General features: G+C 40.5%; 1 non-coding gene across 1 annotated transcript; it reads right to left on the bottom strand.

Annotated features, from left to right (window-relative positions):
• Positions 1-14,390: 14,390 nt before the first annotated feature.
• Positions 14,391-14,499, bottom strand: LOC136514586 (small nucleolar RNA R71). Its single transcript, XR_010773741.1, has one exon. It is a non-coding gene; the product is annotated as a small nucleolar RNA R71 (small nucleolar RNA).
• Positions 14,500-20,162: the final 5,663 nt, after the last annotated feature.

Here is a 20,162-nt window from a genome sequence, read left to right as displayed (position 1 = left end):
GATGCCATGGTAATGATCAAGTTCTTGGACTTGAAAAGAAGAAAGAGAAAAACAAAAGGCTCAAGGCAAAGGTATAAATGGTAGGAGCCATTTTGTTTCGGTGATCAAGACATTTAGTGAGTGTGATCATATTTAGGTTCGATAGCTGTACTATTAAGAGGGGTGAAACTCGTATCGAAATGTGGTTATCAAAGTGCCACTAGATGTTCTAATTCATTGCATATGCATTTATGATCTAGTGGAGTGCTAACACCCTTGAAAATGTTTGTAAAAATATGCTAACACACATGTGCACAAGGTGATACACTTGGTGGTTGGCACATTTGAGCAAGGGTTAGAAACTTCACCGGCGGAGTGACCACTATTGCTTGTATGGTACCACTATTGCTTATATGCTTGAAATAATCTAGTGGTAGCATATGACATGTTTGTATGCTTGTAAACCTAGTGTTTGATCTAGAAAATAAGCTATAAGTGTTAAACTTAACATGGTACAAGATAACCCTTATTTAGAGGTGTGAAGAAGCTTGTCCTTGGATCAAACCGAGTTAAATATCTTCTGCAAGTGATCTAGATTGAACCAAATTGGGAAAATGATCCTCATTTCACTTGGTTTCACCTCAGCCTATCTATAATTTGAGCTCACCTTTTGTGCTAATTGTTGACAAAGGGGGAGAGAAATTCACAAAGATAGTAAGATAGGAGGAGCAAACAAATGAAAACAAATGAAATGACATTGTAAGGGGATCAATAAAAAATGCACACAAGTAGGGGGGCAAGCTCATAAACTTGTATGTTGTATTTGAATGTGCATTTCATATATTTGCTTGCATGGCACAAGTTTTAACTTTCAATATCCATGCTTGTGTGGTGTATGCTAGTTATAGGCTTGAATGATGAAATAAGAAACTAGCATGCATAGGCTAAAGTAACTAGACTTATGTTCATTCTATGGAAACTAGCCCTTGCTTGTAATGTTGATCTCATGGGGTATTCTAGTTTTTATGTATGTCTAGTTACCAATGGTGCTAAGGATGGTATATTGGTGCACTTCAATTGGTATCACGCTTCAAAGGTCCATCTCTTATACCTTAGCATCATTTGGTAGACATTGTCTCCTATATTTCCTATCTAAGCATATGTGCAAGCTTCAATCCAAACTCTTAGCACATATGTAGGGGGAGCAATCGCTACCATATGGGATTCATGAAACTTGTCCATATTCTTTTACACATGGTAAATATGTTTGGACAAGCAACATGGATTCAATTGAATTTCAATTCATATCTTTATGAAAGGGTTGTCATCAATTAACAAAAAAGGGGGAGATTGAAAGCTCTAGTTTAGTTTTGGTGAATTGATGAAACCCTAAGTGCTAACCTAGTTTATCAAAAGTGATTATGAGATAGGTAGCACTAGTCCAAGTGGTGGAGCAAATGAAGATCATGACATGATGATGGTGATGCCATGGTAATGATCAAGTGCTTGGACTTGAAAAGAAGAAAGAGAAAAACAAAAGGCTCAAGGCAAAGGTATAAATGGTAGGAGCCATTTTGTTTCGGTGATCAAGACACTTAGTGAGTGTGATCACATTTAGGTTCGATAGCTGTACTATTAAGAGGGGTGAAACTCGTATTGAAATGCGGTTATCAAAGTGCCACTAGATGCTCTAATTCATTGCATATGCATTTATGATCTAGTGGAGTGCTAACACCCTTGAAAATGTTTGTGAAAATATGCTAACACACATGTGCACAAGGTGATACACTTGGTGGTTGGCACATTTGAGCAAGGGTTAGAAAGTTCACTAGCGGAGTGTTCGCCCGTAGAGTGTGGACAATCCAATGGTGCCACCAGAAGACGGAGGTCACTGTAAGTCACTGGATGCTAGTCTCGGTTGGACTGGCGCATCCGGTCAGTGGCAGCAGAGGGCGCGCTGCTTCGGTCTCATGACCGGACGCTGGTGTGAAAACTGACCGGACGCTTAGGGCCTGAGTCCGGTCAGTCTAACGTATGATGACGTTGAGTGACTGGACACAGGGTGTGTCCGGTCGAGCATGACCGAACACATCCGGTCATGATTTCTCGCTTCTGGATGCTTACTGGAAACGACCGGACGCTGAGGTCCAGCATCTGGTCACTTCGCAGTAGCATGACCGGTCATCACTTAACCATTGGGATCGGGTGCTCAGTATTTAAAGAGAAGGGACATGTGGCGTGCATCGCACGACCGGACGCTAGGGTCCTACGTCCGGTCGATATGATCAGAGCGTCCGGTTGTCCCGTGTTCAGTGTAGAGAGTAGCCCAACGACTCTATTTCATGGGGCTTCTATTTAAGCCCCATGGCTGGCTCAAGCTCACTCTCTTGGCCATTTGCATTGACATAGCAACCTTTTGAGCTTAGCCAAAGCCCTCCCACTCATCTCCATCATTGATTCATCATCTTTGTGAGATTGGGAGAGAATCCAAGTGCATTGCTTGAGTGATTGCATCTAGAGGCACTTGGTGTTCGTGTTTTTGCTGTGGGATTCGCTTGTTGCTCTTGATGGTTGCCACCACCTAGATAGCTTGGAGTAGTGGAGGAGGATTGGCATGAGTTGGTGATTGTTTGTGGCCATCTTCAGTGATTGTGAGGGGATTTGTACATTCCCCGGCGGAGCGCCAAAAGGTAACTCTAATGGATTGCTCGTGTCATTGAGCTACCTCACTTGTGGGTAGGTTCTTGCATTGTCCAATTGTGTGGATGAGGTTCATGCAACACCTCTTAGCCGCCGAACCACCAAGTGTTGGTCGACACAATGGGGACGTAGCGTGTTGGCAAGCACGTGAACCTCAGGAGAAAATTGGTTGTCTCTTGCCCTTTGGTATTCTCCCGGTGATTGATAAAATATTTATCTTGTGATTGGTTCACTCCTCTACATGGCGGTATAATCATCTCACTTACTCATTTACATTCCCACAAACTAGCTATATCAAGCTCTTTAGTGTAGCTAGAATTGAGAGCTTGCTTTGTGGATTAAGTTCATCTAGTGGAGCTCTTTAGTGTAGCAATTGTGAGAGCTCTTTGTGAGTAGTGACTTAGTGGATTGTGTGCCTAGTGATCATAACAACTAGAATTATTGGATAGGTGGCTTGCAACCCTTGTAGAGCTAGAGCAAGTTTGCATTTCGCCATTTGTTATACTAATCAAATTGCTCTAGTTGATTTGTAGATTTTAAATAGGCTATTCACCCCCCTCTAGCCATATTAGGACCTTTCAAGTGGTATCGGATCTGTGGTCACCGTTTAATTAAAGGCTTAACAACCTCGGTGTCAAATTATGGCTCAAGTTGTGTTCAAGCAGGTGGGGGGCAAACCACCATTCTTTGATGGCACATGCTATGATTATTGGAAGAGAAAGATGAGGATGTGTCTTGGTTCAATCAATGATCAAGTATGGGAGGTGACCGAGAATGACTATGCTATCATTGATCCCAACAATCCCACCAACCAAGATAAGACCAACAAGCAATGTAATACAATGGCTCTCAACACCATATACAATGCCATTGATTCCAAGGTGTTTGAGCAAATCAAGGATTGTGAAAGAGCTAATGAGGTGTGGAAGAGATTGGAGGAAACATATGAGGGCATACTGGCGGTGAAGAGTGCCAAGTTGTACATCCTCAAGGATAAGTTGATAAGCTTCAAGATGAAGGATGATGAGAGCATTCCAGAGATGTTCCATTGGTTGCAAGTAATTGTCAATGACTTGAAGGCTTTGGGAGAGAAGATCAAGGATGATGATGTCTCTCATCGGTTCTTAATGTGCCTACCTCTAAGATTTGAGATTTTGAGATTGCTTATCATAAGAGGAGGATTGAAGAAGATTACCCCTAACCAAGTACTAGGTGATGTCATGACACAAGAGACATACCATATGGAAAAGGAGGGGGATGACAAGGATGACAAGAAGGAAGAAGAAGACAAGAAGAAGAAGAGTATATCATTCAAGGCTAGCTCATCATCATCCAAGAACAAGGGAAAGTCCAAGAAAGAATCAAGTGATGATGATGATCTTAGTGATATTGATGATGAAGCTATGGCCCTCTTTGTACGCAAGATGGGAAAATTCATGAAGAAGAAGGGCTATGGTGCAAGAAAGAGAAGAGATCACACCAAAAGCAAAGAATATGTGAGAAGATGCTACAATTGCAAGAGCCCCGATCATGTTGTAGCGAATTGTCCCTACAATAGTGACAATGATGAGGATAAAAAGAAGAAGCACAAGAAGGACAAGAAAGAAAAGAAGGAGAAGAAGGAGAAAAGAATGACCTTCCAAAAGAAGAAGAAAGGTGGAGGCTATGTGGTCACATGGGATAGTGTTGGCTCTTTGAATAGTGATAGCTCTAGTGATGATGACAAGAAATCTATCAAGAAAGCACTAGCAAGCATCGCCATCAACAACAAGCCCTCCATCTTCGACACTCCATCGACATGCCTCATGGCAAATCCTACCAAGGTAAAATATGATGTGAGTGATGATGATAAATGTGAAAGTGATGCTTGTATGAGTGATAATGATGATGATGATGAGAAGGAGTACACCAAGGAGAAGCTCTTGGATATGTGTGAGCAAGTGCACACTTGCGTTGAAATGAAGAGAAAGGAGTGTAAAGAATTACGCAAGAAAGTCAAATTTCTTGAGCAATCCTTTGATGAGCTCAATGCTACTCATGAGAGGCTAATGGAAGCCCATGAGAAGCTTGGCAAAGCTCACTCTAAGCTTGAAAAGGCTCACTCGTCTCTCATCGAGCAAGTCAAAATAGAGGAAGCCAAGAAGGAGCAAGTGATTATGTCTTGTGATGTGGGACTAACATGTGATCTTATTGATGAATCTTTTTATAAGCCCATTGTAGTTGCTCCCACTAACAGTTCTTGTAGCACTACTACTTCTACCTCACCTTTGAGTGATGGTCTCACTTGTGATCCCTCACTAATGGTGGAAAATGGGACCCTCAAGAAGAAGGTGAATGAGCTCACTCGTGCCTTAGTCAATGCCTATGGTGGAGATGCCCGCTTGCTAAAGTGCTTGGGTAGCCAAAGATTTTCTCTCAACAAAGAGGGATTAGGCTATACCCCTAAGAAAGGCAAGGCAGCCTTTGTCACTTTCAAAGTTAGCTTTGTGAAGGGTAATGGCTGGTTTTGCAATAGATGCAAGCAAGTTGGACATATAGAGCAATATTACAAGACTAACAAGAACAAGCTACCTAATGTATCCTCCATTAAATTTGATTCTTGTTACATGCTTGTTAAGGGTGCCAATGGTGTGAAGGCTAAATTCATTGGTACACAAATTGTGGGCCTAAAGAAGAAGGCCATTTGGGTACCAAAGACTTTGGTAACTAACCTTCAAGGACCCAAGCAAGTTTGGGTACCTAAAAAGAATTGATCTTCTTTTGTAGGTCAATTATAAAACCAGAGGAAGGCATTGGTTGCTTGATAGTGGGTGCACACAACACATGACCGGTGATCTAAGAATGTTCAATTCAATCAATGAAAACAAGATCAATGGGATTGATAGTATCACATTTGGTGACAATGGCAAAGGCAAGGTCAAAGGGCTTGGTAAGATTGCAATATCCAATGACTTAAGTATCTCCAATGTGTTACTAGTAGAGAGCTTAAACTTCAATCTATTATTGATAGCTCAATTGTGTGATCTTGGTTTCAAGTGCATATTTGGTGTGGATGATGTAGAGATTATAAGTGTAGATGGCTCTAACTTGATATTCAAAGGATTTAGATATGAGAATCTATACTTGGTTGATTTCAATGCTAGAGAAGCTCAATTGACAACATGTTTGATCACTAAGTCTAGCATGGGTTGGTTATGGCATAGAAGGCTTGGTCATGTTGGAATGAAACAATTGAACAAGTTGATTAAGCATGACTTAGTTAGAGGCTTGAAAGATGTCACATTTAAGAAGGATAAGCTATGTAGTGCATGTCAAGCCGGAAAGCAAGTTGGTAACACACATCCTAAGAAGAGTATGATGAGCACATCTAAGGCATTTGAGTTGATACACATGGACTTGTTTGGACCAACCACATACACTAGCATTGGTGCAAACAAATATGGATTTGTGATTGTGGATGGTTTCACTAGATACACATGGGTGTTCTTTCTTGTTGACAAGAGTGATGTATTTGCAACATTCAAATCATTTGTCAAGAGCATTCACAATGAGTTTGAAACAACTATCAAGAAAGTTAGAAGTGACAATGATAGTGAATTCAAGAACACTAGAATTGATAAGTTGTGTGACGAATTTGAAATTAGACATCAATTCTTGGCCAAGTACACTCTACAATCAAATGGCCTAGTTGAAAGAAAGAATAGAACTTTGATTGACATGGCAAGATCAATGTTGAGTGAGTACAATGTGAGTCATTCATTTTGGGCCAAAGCAATAAACACAGCTTGCTATTATAGCAACTGACTCTGTTGTCACCCCATGATGGAGAAGACACCATATGAGCTATTGAATGGAAGAAAGCCCAACATAGCATACTTTCGGGTTTTTGGTTGTAAATGCTACATATTGAAGAAATGCATTAGATTGAGCTAGTTTGAAAAGAAATGTGATGAAGGCTTCTTACTTGGTTACTCCACTACTAGCAAGGCATATAGAGTTTGGAATTTGGCTAGTGGTACTCTTGAGGAGGTTCATGATGTGGAATTTGATGAAACAAATGGTTCCCAAAAGGAAGATGAGAATCTAGATGATGTAAGAGGCACTCAATTGGTCAATGCAATGAAGAACATGAACATTGGTGATATAAGGCCTATAGAGGTGATTGATGTTAAAGATGATAAGAATCAAGTGCTCTCTAACTCAAATGTGCAAGCTAGTGGTTCTCATGATCAAGTTCAAGCAAGAACAAGTGATGACAAAGTGCAAGATCAACAATAAGTGGCTAGTTCATCATCTCAACCAAGTGATTAATAAAATGCAAGCAATCAAGTGCAAGTGCTTCAACCAACCAATGTTGCAAGAGATCATCCATTGGACACTATAATTGGTGATATTTCAAGAGGTGTGCAAACTAGATCAAGATTGGCTTCATTTTGTGAGCACTTCTCATTTGTGTCATCCATTGAACCTAAGAAGATAGATAAAGCTTTGAAGGATGTTGATTGGGTCAATGCTATGCATGAAGAGCTAAACAACTTCACAAGAAACCAAGTATGGGAGTTAGTTGAGAGGCCTAAGGATCATAATGTGATTGAAACCAAGTGGGTCTTTTGGAACAAGCAAGATCAAGATGGGATAGTAATAAGGAACAAAGCAAGATTAGTGGCTCAAGGTTACACTCAAGTTGAAGGTCTTGACTTCGGAGAAACATATGCCCCGGTTGCAAGATTGGAAGCAATTAGGATCTTGTTAGCCTATGCTTGTGCCCACAACATCAAGTTGTACCAAATGAATGTGAAGAGTGCAATTCTAAATGGGTACATCAGTGAGCTTGTGTATGTTGAGCAACCTCCTAATTTTGAAGATGAAAAGAAACCCAACCATGTTTACAAGTTGAGAAAGGCTTTGTATAGATTGAAACAAGCACCAAGAGCATGACATGAGAGACTGAGGGATTTCCTACTCTCTAAGGGATTCAAAATGGAAAAGGTTGACACCACTCTCTTCACCAAGAAGCTTGGAAATGACTTATTTGTAATGCAAATCTATGTTGATGATATCATATTTGGGTCAATAAATCAAGATTTTTGTGAAGAGTTTGGCAAGATGATGGCAAGTGAGTTTGAGATGTCCATGATTGGAGAGCTTAGTTACTTCCTTGGTCTTCAAATCAAGCAAATGAAGAATGGCACATTTGTGAGTCAAGGCAAGTACATCAAGGACATGCTCAAGAAGGTTGGAATGGATGATGCTAAAGCTATTAGTACACCAATGGGAACAAATAGAAGCTTAGATAGTGATGCTAGTGGCAACATGGTAGATCAAAAGATGTATCGGTCTATGATTGGAAGACTACTCTATGTGACCGCATCAAGGCCGGATGTGATGTTTAGTGTATGTATATGTGCTAGATTTCAAGCCTCACCAAGAGAAAGTCATTTGAAGGTAACAAAGTGAATATTGAGGTACTTGAAGCATACACAAAATGTAGGATTGTGGTATCCCAAAGGAGCAAGATTTGAGTTGATTGGATATTCAGACTCTGATTATGCGGGATGCAAAGTTGAGAGAAAGAGCACATTAGGCACATGTCAACTATTGAGAAGATCACTTGTGTCTTGGTCATCAAAGAAGCAAAATAGTGTAGCACTTTCAACCACTGAAGCGGAGTACATTTCGGTTGGTAGTTGTTGTGCTCAATTACTTTGGATGAAGGCTACTTTGAGTGATTTTGGAATCAAATTCAAGCAAGTGCCATTGCTTTGTGACAATAAAAGTGCCAAAAAGCTCACCAACAACCTGGTTCAACATTCAAGAACAAAGCATATTGATGTCCACCATCATTTCATAAGAGATCATCAACAAAAAGGGGAAATTTGCATTAAGAGTGTGGGCACCGAAGATCAACTTGCAGATATCTTCACTAAGCCACTTGATGAGAAGAGGTTTTGCAAGCTAAGGAATGAATTGAACATACTTGACTTCTCAAATATGTGTTGATGCACCCACCATTATATGACATGCCTCTCCTTCGAGCAAAGTAAGGTAAAGTTGATTGACATGTCATCCATCCATTGCTACGGACTTATTTAGTGCATCTAGTCATTCCTATCATGTCCTACGCTCATTCATGAAAATCAAATGAATTTAATGCTTGTATGGTACCACTATTGCTTGTATGCTTGAAATGATCTAGTGGTAGCATATGACATGTTTGTGTGCTTGTAAACCTAGTGTTTGATCTAGAAAATAAGCTATAAGTGTTTAACTCAATATGGTACAAGATAACCCTTATTTAGAGGTGTGAAGAAGCTTGTCCTTGGATCAAACCAAGTTAAATATCTTTTGCAAGTGATCTAGATTAAACCAAATTGGGAAAATGATCCTCATTTTACATGGTTTCACCTCAACCTATCTATAATTTGAGCTCACCTTTTGTGCTAATTGTTGACAAAGGGGAGAGAAATTCACAAAGATAGTAAGATAGGAGGAGCAAACAAATGAAAACAAATGAAATGACATTGTAAGGGGATCAATAAAAAATGCACACAAGTAGGGGGAGCAAGCTCATAAACTTGTATGTTGTATTTGAATGTGCATTTCATATATTTGCTTGCATGGCACAAGTTTTAAATTTCAATATCCATGCTTGTGTGGTGTATGCTAGTTATAGGCTTGAATGATGAAATAAGAAACTAGCATGCATAGGCTAAAGTAACTAGACTTATGTTCATTCTATGGAAACTAGACCCTTGCTTGTAATGTTGATCTCATGGGGTATTCTAGTTTTTATGTATGTCTAGTTACCAATGGTGCTAAGGATGGTATATTGGTGCACTTCGATTGGTATCACGCATCAAAGGTCCATCTCTTATACCTTAGCATCATTTGGTAGACATTGTCTCCTATATTTCCTTTCTAAGCATATGTGCAAGCTTCAATCCAAACTCTTAGCACATGTGTAGGGGGAGCAATCGCTACCATATGGGATTCATGAAACTTGTCCATATTCTTTTACACATGGTAAATATGTTTGGACAAGCAACATGGATTCAATTGAATTTCAATTCATATCGTTGTGAAAGGGTTGTCATCAATTACCAAAAAAGGGGGAGATTGAAAGCTCTAGTTTGGTTTTGGTGAATTGATAAAACACTAAGTGCAAACCAATGAGTAGGTGGCTAAGCAAGAAGGGGTGTGTGATGTGCCACCTCCTAGCCGCCGAGGTGGTCCTCCAAACGACGTGGGGCAAGTTGTCGCTGCTACTACCGGCACTGGTGCGTGGTGATCTTCCGTGCGTAGGAGGCGTCTGCGACTATGCAGACAGATGGGAAAAAAGGGCTCTATATTGCAGCGACGACTATAGGCTTTGTAAAAAAAAATCCATTTTTTGAATCAGAAATTGGAATAAGAAACTAGTAATTCACTCTTTACATGCGAGAGTGAATTACTCCCCCTGTCCTAAAATATTGTGTATTCTGGCATTTGAAATTTGTCCTCAAATATAGTGTATTCTGTAGGTTTTGATTTTCTATTGCTTTTGCTTTTATGTTGTTTTGTTTCAATTTTATTGTTTCCTAGGGATTCAATGAAAGTACTAGTATGAAACAGGTTTCCCTGTATATCGTGTGATTTGTCTGGCCCAGTCAGATTTACAATGCATAGACTTTCTTATCTATGTAGTAAACTTCAAATAGCTATGTGGCTGCTCCATTTGGCATTAGATCGACAAGAGACTAGATTGGATGAATTCTGTTATGTAGTTTACCATACTTTAGATAAGAAAGAGAACCAAAAAGAAACCAGCAGGCAAAATTAACCAACTGAGGCTAGAAAACCGCTATCAAATGACCAAAGGACCTGATCCACACCACGCTCAGCAGATAGAGTTTAACCCACGCAGTCGATATATTTGCGTTAACTTTGTTGACTTAGTATTAGGTGGATTAAAATCTATCTAGCCCCTGTTGGTTGCTTTTGCCTGTGGATCTCTTTCTGATTTGTAGTATACTAATGGTGTTCGCCATTTTTTATTGGAGGACGTGGGCGTATAGATGTTGAAATTTTTTGGAGCCTAAGACAGTCCAACCCTAGGAAATATAGACGATCCGGATCACTGCGAGTCGATGAATAACGAAATACAATGAAGGCAACTATCAGGGGCCATCCAACTAGTCCATAGAACCCAACAATTAGTTCGGGATACAAACAGGTATGGACTAATAAAACAACTAATTAGCTAATTTTTAGTAGGCTATTTTTTTGCCATAGCAAACTAGCCATAGTCCATCCAAACAGGGCCTAAGATAGTTTGATACTTAGAAATCCTGACAGGTCGGATAATAGTTTTGATGAAACAACACAATACAAATTGTGTCAACTCTTGCACTGAGTTCACCGCCTCCATCCACCATTTGTCTTGTGCACCTCCACCTTGAGCATAGCTTCATCATCCTCTAGCTCCTCCTCCTGTTCCTCATTGTCGTCATTGCTGTAGGTGGCCTCGTGGATCATGCTAAAGCAGGTGTCACCGATGTTGAGGTTGTTGTTAGTGTAGAAGTCGCCCCACCCATACTTGAACAACACTCGCAAGACTTTATTCATGAAGGTCCTCTCCAAGCCCATGAACCAGGACTACCCAGCCATCTGTAGCTCGATGATGCATCGCTGCTTGTAGTCATGCGCTCTCCTAAAGTCCACTGGCATGTTCTTTGCCTCACACAAAAAAAGATTGATGACAAAGAGGACAATGGTAACTTGCAACATCATCGGTACATTCTGCGTCTCACGCAAGTGCTCACCAGATACTTTGCTTTGAGGTGGTACTTCTTTAGGATCACTGCAAAACCCCTCGGCTTCACTATGGGTAGGGAGAGTTGACTACCACTAGCCTCTAAGTCATGCAAGTACTGCTTGAGGTAGGTGGTAATGTCGAAGACCTTGACATTAATCTGTGATCGGCCGTCATACCGTAATACAAGAGAGAACTCATCTTGGAGGTCGAGGGTGCGGGTGAAGTGCTTCCATCCATGGTAGAGGTACAAGTGGCCACCATCGAGGAACACCTCCACCTTCCACCGGTCTAGGCTCTGCTTGACGTCTAGACAAAGCTTGAGTTTCTAGCGACATCCGACGGCCTAGGCCATTGCAGCTGATAGTTTCTGCATGCACAATGATCAACATAGCCAGATATAGGGATAAGTTGATTCCCAAAGGCAAACCCCAGCATATTGGATTCAACACACAAAAAATGGGCACTTACCAATGTTTTTGCATACATTCTTGGAAGAAGGATTTTCAAGCACTCTAGGTCACTTTGGCTCAGTCCTGCCATGTCTTCTTGTAGCCCCACCGTGCCAACTAGGGAACTTGACAATCTTGAGGAATCCTTGCTGACATATCTCTGTTCTCATTCTCTGCTCATGGGGGGCTTTCTTTTTTTGTGTTTCTGGTGTTGCCACATATGCAAGGAGTGCACGCACTGATGGGGCATCAGTGGAGGAGCTAACATATACTTATTGATGATAGTTAACAACCATTATAAACCATCAATATAACATGTATATGGGCATAAATATAATCACCACCAAAGGTCTAGGGGCTTAAACTAACAAATTCCATGAGTTTTGGTGAATCTGTATTTTCTGCAGGGTTTATCCAGAAAACCATCAAGGTGGACCTACATGTCAGATTTAATCACACTTATCCGCAGTGAAACAGACACCAGAAGACTCTAGAAGACTCAAGATGACTCGATGCCAAGGCAGAGAGGTAGAGGCTGCCTGGTGGGGCTAGCCGGCCCCACTTACAGGCCACCCAACCCCCTAGGCCCACATGTCAGCCCCTCCTTTGAATGTTGGTTCTCCATCGCCTCCTAGGTTACATCTACATCGTCCTTTAAGTTGGTTTGATCCAAGGGCTCATGTTGGATGCTTCAAGCTATATATACTAGCCCCTACCACCCCTAGGAATAATAACCCTAGTCATCAAGTCATTTGAGAAGATAGAAACCCTAATCATCCTTAGAGCTCCACCATATTCTAGGACATAGCTACTTAGGCTAGGTCTAGAGGGAGGTAAGCTGGCTTCACTTGGATTCCCAATCTTGTCAAGAGCGTGGTTTGGTATAATCTTTGTACACCCCCTCTTTTGTACCTCCATTATTTTTATATGCTAGATACAACTGTTAAGACAATATTAGTATTCATCTTATTCATGTTCTTCGTTATAATATTCATTGTCTACATTGATTATATGCTTAGTATAGTTGGATTATCATCATGTTCATGCATAAGTTCGTATAGCGCTCACTCTAAGGTAACATGGGTGAGTGGTCGACATTGTGTAAGCGTAGTGCTTATACATTGTTTACCTGTGAATACACCCTATATTTTGGGTCATATGGTAGATCGTATTTATGACACTCCCGTTGAGTCCTTTGTTGTTCACTCCTCGAATATAGGTGCACGTAGGGTCCGGTTATGAAGGAAGAATATGCTCTGTTCTTAATCTTCCTTAGTAATATCCCTTATGTGTAGATATGAAGATGATCTTAGCAATGACTACTAGGTATAATTGCACTAATCAATGTATGCTTTGACTTGTAATTAAGAATAACTTAGGAATTATTCCTCTAATATTCTACCTGACCATGCTCTGAGTGATTTGTCATTATCATTGATCAATACTTATCATATATCTTATCCTATGACTTACCCCTATTATGAGTAGAACATTGGTTATGGTTTATTTCTCCATCAATAGTATAAGTTATCAATACATGTCTATGCTAGACCTTCCCTGTGGTAAAAATATAAATAACAATACATGGAATATTGCCGAGTGAAATGCTACAATGGTATAATTATCTATGCGCTTGCAAATTCCTTTCATATATATATTCATATCTATTCTTCCTAGTCACATAAATTAATAAAGACTGCTTAGTATTATTCTAGTAGTAATGCTATGTGGTACCAACAAGCATCTCTTGCATCATCACTAGAGATGACAACCTAGTAAAGTAATGTTAGGAGATATAGGTTTATAATAGGTGGCTATTAAAACAAGTGACAAGATAAGAAATATCAACAAGCATTTCTGGCGCTGTTGCTGAAGAAGGTAGCTAGGCAAAGGAAGTATTGATAAACTTATACTTATTGATGTGATCAAACATAACCATTGACCTCTGCTCAAATAGGCTTACCCTTGTTTTGTCTACTTGTGTATGTTATGCAGGGTAATGTATGACCGGTTTTGTCCTTCTAACAAACTACATTGAAGATCTAGAAGCATTAATCAGGAGGACTAGAGCTAAACTCAACAAAGTTCCATCTTTAAAGTTGGAAGACAACCATATAAGGTGAAGCTTAACACCTGAATTCTCTGCTCCAACATTCGTACTGGACCAACAGTCAATGTTGGAGACAATGGATTCGAGCTCAAGCCAGCCCTCATCAACATGGTGCAAGCAAGCTAGTTTTGTGGAAAGGCACATGAAGATGCGAGTGCACGTCTCCAACACTTCCTAGAGATCTATAGCACATTCACCATCAAAGGAGTGACGCAAGATGCCATACTACTTAACTTCTTCCCATTCTCACTCTTAGGGAAGGCAAAGCAATGGTTCTACGCCAACAAAGATAGAAATACTACATGGGATAATTGCTCCACTGCCTTTCCAGCAAAGTTCTTTCCCACAGGCAAGACCAATGCTCTACATGGGAGAATTTCAAACTTTTAGCAACAACATGATGAATCTGTCCCTAAGACATGGGAACGCTTTCAAGATTACATTGCAGAATGTTCTCATCATGGGATGGAGAATTGGCTACTCATAAAGACTTTCTACCATAGGTTGACCAACAGTACCCGTGAGACTATGGATGCTGCTGCTAGAGGTGCATTCCTGTCACTCACCATACCAGCTACAACAGCTCTTGTGAAGAAGATGGCCTCCAACAAAGGTTCGAATGAAGAACGTCTTCAGACCCACAAGAGAGGTAGAGTTATGCATCAACTCAAGGAGGTATACATGTTGTCTACTAAGATGGACCTACTGATGAAGAAGCTCAAACATCGTGCCAATGAGAAGCAAGAAGTCATGCACATTCATCATTCTCGCATGACATGTGAAGTATGTGGAAACACTGGGCATTCTGAGAGCAACTATCCTAAAACCCATGAGGATTTGAACTTTGTCAACAATAACAACTTCTTTTGTCCTCAGCAGAATCAAGGATGGAATCAGCAACAGAGGCCAAACTACCAAGGTAACCCTCAAGGTAATAATTTCAATTATTTCAATCAACCACCCTTGAGAGAATTAATTGCTGGCCAATCCATACTTATGGAGGGATTATCTAGAAAGGTAGCTACCAATGATAAAATTCTAGAGAACATAATTAATAGAATGGATAGCTTTGCTTCTGTCATTAAGAACCAGCATAGCTTTAATAAAATGGTAGAATCACAAATAGCTCAGCTGACTGCTATTGTTCCTCCATCCGATAAAGGTAAGATTTTGGGACAACCAAAAGATCTAGAAACTATAAATCTTGTCGATATTCAGCATGCAGCATATTATTGTATACCACCATTGATGGGAAGGTGGATAGATTATACCTTGCCAAAAAAGAAGAGCGATCCAGGAAGACCTTTCATCCCCATCGCTATTAGACCTCACATTTTCCAAGAAGCTATTTGTGACTTCAGAGCAAGTGTCAACATCATGCCTAAGGTAATTTATGATCAAATTAATGGAGATACTTTGTTGTACACAAATATGCATTTGCAGCTTGTAGATCAGTCACTCTGTCACCCACAGGGAGATCTTGAAGATGCCATTGTTCGAGTGGGACAATCATATGTTCCCATAGACTTTGTGGTTTTGGAAATAGGTGGAGATGTAAGAGCACTCATTATTTTGGGCTGACCTTTCCTAAGCACCGCAAAAGCCATCATCTATGTGGACAGTGCCAAGATCTATTTCATAATTAAGGATAAAAAGGAAAAGTTTTCTTTCAAGAACTACATCTTGCGATCTCCCGAACATCCACAAACGCCGTACCTTCCCAAAGAGATAACAGTAACCAAGAAGAAGAAGAACATGAGAAGGAGGAAGAACAAGGCTAGGCAGTCTCAAGAAGAATTAGTTAATATGATCAACACACTCCAATCAGAGTATGTTCACCTTCTTGCTTCACCATTTCTTGCTAAGAAGGATGATCTAGGAGTACCCACGATCGAGTGTACCATTAAACAAAGAATATTTCATAAGACCTTCTGCGACATTGGGTCGGGTGTCAATATAATCTCCAAGGTAACGTATGAATACTTATTTGGTGATGAATCTTTATTCCCTACATATATGCAATTGCAGATGGCGGACCAATCAATCTGATTTTCAAAGGGAATAGCAAAAGATGTTATGGTAAGAATACACGATCAGTTTGCTTTGGCTGATTTCATAGTTCTAGACATGGGAGAAGAAGAAGACGATACACCCATCATCCTTGAAAGACCGTTCCTCAACACAACCAACGTGATCATCTACGTCGAATTTGGACAAGTACACTTCTAATTTCCTAGAGAGAAGGTACGTTGTTATTTTAATAGTTATACCACTTATGAGCAGATGAAGAAGTCCCTCTCTAGGAGGAGACGCCAATCATCCTGAAACCAAAAGAATCAATCCCCAAAGAAAAGTTAGGAGGAAGATGAGGAACCTAAAGAAGTTGTGAAAGATGAACCTACTCCGTCAAAGCCATGTCCATAGACCAAGTAGGTATGAAAAGAGAAGGTAACACCACCATTAGAGACACCATCACAAGATGTGCAGCCATCTGGGTCTCCATCATTGAGACAAGATGATGCACCCAAAGAGTGAAGAACTTTTCTCTAGCCAAGTCCTACTCAGAGGACTCAAAAATCCAAACCCTAGCCATAAGGTAACGGTAGTTATCCATATTTACTTTTTAGTATTGCATGAATTTCTTTTCACTTTAGCATATTTACTTATCTGCATTAGAATTTAGAAAAGGAAGATAAAAAAGTTTCATGACTGCATTACATCCTTACATCATAAAGCATAGCACCATGTGAAAAAATTTCTCAGTGTGTAAAAGCCCAAGGGAGTATTCACTGTAGTTGCATGCATATTTTCTTTCTACATTATATAAATACAAAAATCCAAAAAATATGAAATAGACATCTGGCTAGAACCTTGCTAATTAGAAAATCTGTCTAAACCTCCAAGGATAATAAATCTTTGAATGGTTGACCGTTAACCCCTTATCCTAATCCATGCCATGAGTTTTGGTGTTCTTGTTGGAGTATTTTGCAGGATGATCAAGAATAAAGCCATCCATCCAAAGTACATTTTTCTGAGCAGCTGCTACACCCGCTGCATAAAGAATCCAACTTCTAGACAGATGAGAAAGACTTCTGCTGGTAGACTCACTCTAAAAAAGACCATGACAACATCTAGCTTGGGGGAGGAGCATCCCCATGTATCTAGCGAAGTATTTTGTTTCATTTTGGTTTTACTATTTTTAATTTTGCTTCATATTTGCTAAAGAAATAAATAGATGCATAACAAACTAAAAGCAAAATAAAAAATATTTTATCTAGTTATATATATATTAAGGTGTGATCTTAAATTTTGAAAACAAAATAAAAAGTGTGTGTTTAGTTTTCTGTTTTTAGGAGCTGAATAAATGAACTCTAAGGATAATCTCTAAAAATGGAAATGATAAATAGTTGCTCTGTTGTAATTCCTTTCAAGTACCTAGTTTTTAGCCTTGAATCCTCCTGAGTTTTGGATACGACTGTTTTGATATAAGAATTTACTCTGAACTAGAAACTCATGGGTAGCATATGCTTGATCTAAGTCTAGGTAATTGACGGATATGATATGAGAAGGTCTAAGCTGTTGTTTATCTTGTTCCAAGTGACACTAAAATTCTAGAAATTTATCTTTTAAAAAACATTAAAATCTTACATGATGAGCTCCTGTATGACAAAGCTTAAATTCCTACTAGAGCCATATATGATATTTAGTTTTGGAAAACTTCCACATATATGCTTCTTGCATTGCATTGAGTTTAGTCCAGCTTTGTTGACCCATATAAGAGGTTTGTCATGCTCTTAAAATCAAGATCACGTACACACCACCTAAATATGCACTACTCCTACATTGGGGGTAGGCGCAATAACATGCCATTCCATCTAGGTTCACCCAAAATATTTTACTCCTACACTAGGAGAAAACACCAAAAATATTCTTGACAGGATATCCACCAAATAAATGCTCCAAAGTTTTTGTTGCTATCTCTCAAAAATTTTGTTGCCGAAAATAAGCATGGGGCTATACAAAAGTTATTCATAAAAAAAGAAGAGAAAAAGAAAAAAGAGTTGAGAAAAAATGGGCAAGTGTCTGAGATATTTAAAACAATGTGTACTTAGATGCCTGTCTGAAAAAAGGAAGAAAAGATGAATAAGATAGCCCATGTTTTCTTGCAAAATTGTTTTCAAGTTTCAAGAGAGAGATATGTTTTCAAGGAGCATAGTAGAAATAGGTTAGGCACCAAATATGTAACACCCCAATGTTAAGCTTACATTCTTGCACTTGCATTGGATGAGCATAAGCATCATTCATACATTTGCATTCATGAGCATGAAATGATACATTGTCTAGTTGTGATTATTTTTCATAAAGCATTTAAATTGCCTTGTGAATGTTTAGTGATCATGCTTGGTAATGCAAGTGGGTGTTGTTTGGTCACCAAAACAACTTAGACACACTTAGGATGAAAAATGGAACTAAGTTTATATTGGTGATTTGGTCCAAAAATGCTTCTAAATGATGGTATGACTAGAAATGCCCTTTATCATGTTGAGTGTTTGACCTATCTTGACTAATTACTTAGAGAGCTTGCATGACAGTGGACCCTAAATAAAAGTTGTAGTTTATCTCATGTAGAACAAACTTATTTTAAAGGTCAAGAGTTGAACTAGTGCCTAGCTTAGTCAAATAGGGCTCACAAAAATCCACTTGATGTTGTTTTGGAACTTCAAAAATCGGCTAAGTCTAAAACTGATTTCTAGTTTCAATGTAGCTGACTTTGGAGCATTTTAGTTTAAAAACCATTTGGAATTTGGCCAAACTCTTTTAAGCAAATTTGTAGTACTCCTATAGCTCTACAAAATGGTGGAACTGGTTTGCCAAATCACTTCATGGATTAGGAGTTCTAGTGGCTCAAAAATCAGGTTTCAGTTGGTAATGGAGGTGGCTCAGTGCCGATTCAGACCGGCTAGGGGCAGTAGCAGTGGCCAACCATGCGTAGGCCGTGCATGCCATGTGGTGGCCGTATGCCAACGTCGGCCCGCTCTGATGAGCCAGAAGGAGGGGAACGTGGGCATCCACACTCTCCCACACTCACTCTCGCTCTCCCTCCCTCTCTTGCCCATGCACCGCACTGTAACAGAGAAAGGCAGCAGTGTCGCCGCCATCGCACCTTCGTCGGCCAAGCTAGCCACCCACACCGCACCATCGCTTGATTCGTCTCACCCACAACTCTGCCATGTCGCGCTCCACCACACCGAACAGCTAGCAATGCCATTCAAGCGTAGGTAAAGCCCCTAGGGCCAATGCACTACGATAGTCATGGCCACACTACGCCATTGAGCTTGAGCTCATCGTGGCTAGGCCACCACATGCATGCACTGCTCTCTCTCTCCCCCTGTTCCGTAGTCACTAGGGTTCGTGCATTCTATAGCCACTGACCTTTAGCCAATGCTGGCCTTGCCTGAGGTAGAACATGCACCGCACCGCTGTGACCTAGCCGTGCCGCCACCATGCATGTCACTGTGGCCATGCTTACCCCGTCTCTTCCTTTCTTGCTTTTAGGTGTTATAGCATAGCCTTAGGACGGTGAAGCCCAAATGGAAGACGGTTGCATAAAGCTGTCACCTGGCTGGCCGAAACACCGTGACACCGCCATCGTGCTCACGCCACCATGCACATGGCCATGCTTCACTGGCACCTCCATGAGCCACAACCCTAACCCTAGATCTCCATTAGGTCACCCTGAAGCCGTAGCCTAGCTCACCCGAACTCGCCGTGGTCGAAGATGGCCAGAGCGCCATCGTCTGCCACCGCCGAGCCGCCATTAGCATTACTGCCATAGCTAGAGGTTGTAATAGCTCCAACCACCTAGACCGTTGAGTGTGGAGTGACGAGAGGAAGATAGTGGTGAAGACCGCGTCGCCAGAGACCTCGCCGTCGGTGAGTTCTTCACCGGTCAAGCCACGTCTCTGCCCTCTGTGGCTGATAGGTGGGGTCACGCTGACCGTGGAACCTAGCTATCAGCGCCTCTAGGTGCAGTGCACCGGGTGCACTTAGCTAAGGCCAGGATTTTTGATGTTTTCTTTTTATTCTTTTGTAGAATTTGATGCAAACTTGTAAAATTGATATTTAGAGC

Source organism: Miscanthus floridulus, chromosome 16 (genome assembly GCF_019320115.1).
Source record: "Miscanthus floridulus cultivar M001 chromosome 16, ASM1932011v1, whole genome shotgun sequence".
NCBI lineage: Eukaryota > Viridiplantae > Streptophyta > Magnoliopsida > Poales > Poaceae > Miscanthus > Miscanthus floridulus.
This window is presented reverse-complemented; position numbering and strand designations above follow the sequence as displayed.